At 33.0% G+C, this 6,329-nt stretch overlaps 1 long non-coding RNA gene across 1 annotated transcript; it reads left to right on the top strand.

The window, feature by feature from the left end:
- On the top strand, nucleotides 3,865-6,070 carry LOC107634290. Its single transcript, XR_001618832.2, has 3 exons — nucleotides 3,865-3,989; nucleotides 4,476-4,565; nucleotides 4,766-6,070. It is a non-coding gene; the product is annotated as an uncharacterized LOC107634290 (long non-coding RNA).

Raw genomic sequence — 6,329 nt, 5'->3', positions numbered from 1 at the left:
TTTATTATGTTGTGTCAGATTTTTAGAATTTTTAAAAAAAATGTTTTCTATAAATATCCGCAAAGACAGAGAAATGGAGGCCCCCCTCCCCCAACTAAGACGGGGAGGAGACAATAGGCATTTTCTTTAATGCAGGGGGCAGAAAGAATTGTTCTAGCACAGTATCCCTTACATAATCTTATTGTCAATGTCATCCTAGACCAAGAACTTAACTGTTCTTTCGATAAGATTAATATTTTCAAGGATTTAATGGTTCGTTATTGAAAATTTTGTGGACTTGTATCTCTTTTTCAATAATAATCAAGGACATATATGTATAGGAGTTTTTTAAGATGGTAAAAATATATTTGTGTGTTTAAAGGACTAAGATAGATAATAAAATTGATAATAAATTAATAATGTCGGGACTCTTGTAATTACGGCTTTTTAAACTTTTTTATTATATGAACCTAGTTTTCATCGTAAGAAAAGGGATTTTTTTATTGAAATTAAATAAATACATAAATTACCAAAATTCATAAAATATGAAATAATTATTTAAATGTATAATATATTACATTTCGGATATTGAAAGATGAAATAGAAAATAGACATATTTTAAGTACTGAAATCTCGTTATATGACTATACAACGCCATGATGTATCTAAGGTGTACTCGGAATACATGTTAAGTGAGAGAACAGATATTGAACATCAGAGATACGCGTAAATTTAGAACATGGTCTCAATATCCGAAATACGTATAAAACGCGTAATTGGAGTAGATATGTTCCGAGACATATATAAAGGTCACAACAACTGAGATTTTCGTTCATTTGAATAGTTTTTGAGAATTTTGTGACTTTATAATAGGTTAAGTTCGAATTCCTAAAGCACATATGCCCCCACAATATGTTCCTGACGGAGACATCAACAGACTAAATGCGACTTGGTACATAACTGGAGTTTTGGATTTTGAGGTTAGTTTTTTTTTCCCTCTTTTATTTTTAATAAATGATTAGTTTAGATGTTTAGGATTTATTAATTTAGTTAATGCGCTAGGTATTTTGCGTACGACAAGTTAAAACTTCTATATTAACTTAGTTATAATATGTTTTAATAATTTTTATAATTAATTTTAACTTAAGTTAAATAAATAAAATAGTTAAACATAAATTAATATATTATTTAAATTAAATAAATATATTATTTAAATAAAATATTTGTTCAATTAGATTTTTTTGCTAAAATTTATTGTTAGATTGAAGTCATCTAAAATATTACCAGTCCGGTTAAAATTGTGCAACATGAATAATTTATTTTTTAAATCTTGCTTAATTGTCCTTTCTTTATTTAATACTGTGAATATTAGCAATAAAAATGATATTTGTATGGAATATAATATTTTATTAATGATATTTATCTACTCGATTTACAATATTTAATAATTATTAAATATAATTAATTGTTCAGACGAGATTAGTATGCGAGAGTAAATGTTGCGACTATTATAGAGGTCTCGGTTACTGTTGCCACGTCGTGTAACCTTGGGTCTCCCCCGCCGGACAGCCTATTGCCTTATATCAGGGAGGCAGAATTTGGACATGCAATAGAGTTAAAGGATTTTATATTTGACAATTTCTTGATATTTGTATTTGTTGAGCAGTGGAGGCCTGAGATCCATAGCTTCCACCTTCCATGGAGTGAAATCAGCATTACGCTTCAAGATGTTGCCTACCACCTTGGTCTGTACACTGAGGGCGAGCCGATTGGGGTTGTATCAGAGACTTCCAACAATACCATAGACACCCCATGTGGGATTAGGTTCGGATTTACTTGGCGCCAGGCCGTCACTACAACTAGAGGGAGGGAATGAGGTCTTCAGTCTGAGGATGACCTGGCTAAGGAACAGGATTTCACACATTCTAACTGGGGCACATCCACATACACTCCGTAAGTACGTCAGGTGCTACTTGATGATGCTTATTGGGTTTTTTTTCACGGATAAGTCTGCTACACTTGTTTCTTTGTGATGGTTGTCTTTGCTGGTGGATTTTCGCACTTGCAGTCAGTTGTCTTGAGGGTCTGCATTATTGCTGACACATATGTACCACTCACTCTGTACTACTGCTAGGGGTGGCAGGAGTACCCGAACCCGTGGGTACCCGACCCGCCCCGGATGCGGGGCGTGTCGTTTTCAGTTTGAGAGAAGGGCTTCGCCTCTGTCCGAAAGCAGAGCTTCGCCCGCCGTTTTGTCTGAGGGAAGAGCTTCGCAGCCGTCCTCCATCTGAGAGTAGAGCAAAAGCCGTCCTCCTCTGTCCTTCGCCGTAAGCCCGTCACCGTCGCCATGAGTCGGTTGCCGTTGCTGTTGTTGTGAGTCTGTCGCTGTCTCTGCGTCCTGCGAATCACTGGATCTGTAAGTTTCTCTTTCTCTTTCTCTCCTATTGTGAATCTGCAACTAAACTCTGGAACTAGACACTAGATCTATAACTAGAACTCTATAACTGTGAGTTAATTTTTCACTATTTTGATATTGATGGGTCAGATTGTTGTGTTTATCTGAGTCATGTTAGGAGGAATTTACAACATTCATACTTATATTGTTTCTAACCTATGGCTGGATATATAATGTTTATCCTGAATTTCCTGATTTTACATTAAAATTTCTTAGTCATATATACAATGGCTGCAGAACAGAGGGAGAAAAATGTCTCTACCCACACCCACACGAACAAAGAACCTTTTTCCTTTTTTCTTTATTAATAACTATTAGCTCATCATTTCTATACCTATTAATTATTAATTAACAATATACATTATTCTAAATAAATAGCTTATGGATAGGAATGAAATACTATTATTGTTTTCTTTATATAATAAGCTTATTTTACTTTTAATTTATTATTGTTCATCACTCTATTTTTTTCTTTTTTTCTTTTGGCTTCAATTTAATTTTCATCTATCAATTATTTAAAGCAAAGTTTATGATGTACATTGAGACATCCAGTTTGCACAAGGACCTCTGTTTTGTTATCTTGTGCTTTTTATCTCTTGGCAAAAATTCATTACCTTTTTCCTTCTTTTTTTCTTCTTCGTCAATGATATTATAGTTTCTCCTTTTAATAATTGCCACTCTTACTTCAATAACATTAGTCTCATATAAATGACAATAACAATCATATTTTCATTCAAGAATGATATGCATCACAGAAAGAAAAAGTCCTTCTTATTATTGACAAATCATGTGTTTATGAATTATTATTATTCTGTTTATATGATTCATGTGCTTATGAATTATTATTGGTAACTGAGTCTTGACAATTATTTATTCTAATAATTTAAAGTCTTATATTATAATAGCACCTAATTATTTTTTCTCCCTCTGCTTTACATTTATCCCCCATGTGCTTGAATGATCAAATGCTTGTAATTTATAGTACTATATAGTGGTGTGCTATTTTATTATTTGTTTCAACTCATTATGGGGTTTATAGTAAGTATTTATTTAATCTTTATTTATGTTAATTTTTTACATAGTACTAATTAATTTGTTAATTGTTATCTCTTTTGATTTTTAGGTTTAAATTTTGATTTGTAAACTTTTGATAATGATGAAGATATGGAAAGGAATCAAGAATAAGGATTGAAGGCTATTTTATATCTAATATTGTAATTTCTTTATTATGTTATTAAATTTGTAGTGATTTAACACTAGCTTTTTTTTAATTCAAGTTATTTTAGCTAATGACATTATATGAATTTTATGTTTATATTTTAATTTATCTATGAATTTTAAGTTTTTGTCTTAATTTATATATGAATATGTAAAAATTAAAATAATATTTAATTTTTATAGGGGCGAGTAGGGGTGGGGCGGGTACCCCTACTGCTGGGCGTGATGTGACTGACATTGTGGATTGCATGCCGCTTGTTGTCTCCTGGATCTACCATAGGTTGCCATCATTTTATCCGGTGGGATATAACGTCAGTAGGTTCCCACTTGCAGCTAGGTATGTACTTATTGTTATTACTTTTTAATTTAACAACTTATACACAATGGACACGATTTAGTTATTTTAATTAACTAATTTTTGTTGTTAATTTTTTTTAGGATAAAGTATATTTTTTGTCCCTGAAATTTGGCAAAAGTTTTAAAAATACTCCTAAGTTTTATTTTGTTTTAATTTTATCCCAAAAGTTTTCGATTTGTATCAAATATACTCTCGACGGCTAAATTTTAAAAAAATTAAAGACCAGTCTAACAATAATACATGAAAATTATGCTTGATTTGCTTGTGTTGAGGGTTATTCTTATGAAATTGTTGTTGAATTGGTCTTAAATTTTTTGAAAAATTAGTTGTCAGGGGTATATTTGATGCAAATCGAAAACTTTTGGGACAAAATTGAAACAAAATAAAATTTAAGAATATTTTTGAAACTTTTATCAAACTTCAGGGACAAAAAATATACTTTACCCTTTTTTTATTGTGTGTAAGTTGGCAGAACTAGGACAACAAATTCGGGATCACCACAATGGCAAGATTCAGACTTTACGTCGTTGCATCGATAGCCTCACCTTTGATCAGGTACAACATGTTTTGTTTTCTACTTTATTTTGTGCATTGGTGAGACGTTTCTAATTATTGTATAATGCGATTTGCCTAACTTTGATGGACACCATATGAGAATTTTCAGTTACATCAGATTGTGCCTGACTGGCTTACTAGTGATGGAGAAATTTATATATGGAGGGCTGTTGTCCCCCTCGTCTGCTTTCTCTTTGTAGAGTTTCATCATATTGACAGAGTCAAGAGGCATTTCGGGGAGTAGCAGCACAGGTCAGCAGATCCGGTGAACGTCAACGAGTTTCTGTTCAAGACGACGAGGGGAGATTATGCCTGGTGGCACGATGTGCATTGTGACTGGTAGGACTTGTTTAGGGGACGTTACCAGCTACACCACTTGGTGACCATCAATGGCCACCCTGATCCTCGTCCGACACAGGAGTACCTCACATGGTGGCAGCAGGCATGCAGAGTTAGATTTCTATTCGGGGAGGACATCCTTGCCTGCCACCTTGGTCTGATGCAACGTCAAAGATTTATGACTCTCGTAGTGGTTACTTGTGGTTTAGTAAGAAGTTTGGTTGGGAGGAGTAGGGGAATTGACTTTGGCTTTAGAGTCACTTTGTTCCAGAAAAATATAAATTTTTGGCTTGACTTTGTCTTAGGGATGCTCTATCCACTACTGCTTTTTATTCCAAGATGAGCATCTCACCGATGGACAGCTGTTTACGATATTTTTTTGGTCAAAAATTGGTTGTTCATTGTATTTGGGATTGTCCGAAAACTCAGCTAGTTTGGCAAGCTTTTGAGATTTCTAGTCAACCTCTAGATTTGACGAACTGGTTCTTGCTTCATAGCAAAAAGTGTCCTTTTAGATTCTATTATGGTCTACGATGGATTTGGCATTCTAAAAATAATGAGATCTTTCATCCACACGAGTCTTGACCCCTAAATAAGGTGACTAGTATGGTTTTGTCTTTAGAAAAAGAGCTTCGGAATGCTTTTGAGTTGCAACGAGTGTTTATTCCCTCTACCATTAATTGCTCATGAATTTTCTCTTCGGTGGGTACTTTTAAGATTAATTATGATGCAAGTTATTCTGGTACTGGTGATCGTGTTAATTTTGTTTGTGTTAGCAGAGTTTGGAATGAAAATTGGTAATAAAACTGTTTGGGAACGATTGAGAACCATAATATTCTGCAAGGAAAGTTGTTTGCTATTTGAAGAGGATATTTTTTAGTCTGGGACTTGAGGCAAATAGATGTTATTTGTAAGACAAAATATGTTGATGCATTTATTCTTGTCAATAATTTTCAGGATAACTCTGGTTTTGTTGATCCTTTGGTGTTGAAATTCAGGGACATCATGTTTTGGAAATTGCGTGTTGATCTCAGGTTGATCTTGAGAGATGCAAATAAAGTGGCGGACATCATGGCAAAGACGACAATGAGAATTCACTCACCAAATGAAACTTCCGTTGCTTTGGAAGAAGTTTGAGAGTAGCATTTAGCGGGATTGGCTATTTTTTAAGCAGTTCTTTTTTTTTTATTTTCTCTTTTTTATTTGTTCTTTTGTTACTTTTCAATCCAAAAAAAAAATCCTCAAAATAGATTAAATTAATAAAACTTAAAAATGTAAAGTTAATACGTATATAAATAGGAAATTAAGTTCTCAGACAATACACACACAAAATCAATATAAAACACCTCTCTCTATATATGATTATAATAAAATTATATGAATCAACTAAGTATATATAAATAATTATACAACGTCGCATATAAA

This window comes from Arachis ipaensis, chromosome B03, assembly GCF_000816755.2.
Source record: "Arachis ipaensis cultivar K30076 chromosome B03, Araip1.1, whole genome shotgun sequence".
NCBI classification, from domain to species: Eukaryota; Viridiplantae; Streptophyta; class Magnoliopsida; order Fabales; family Fabaceae; genus Arachis; species Arachis ipaensis.
This window is presented reverse-complemented; position numbering and strand designations above follow the sequence as displayed.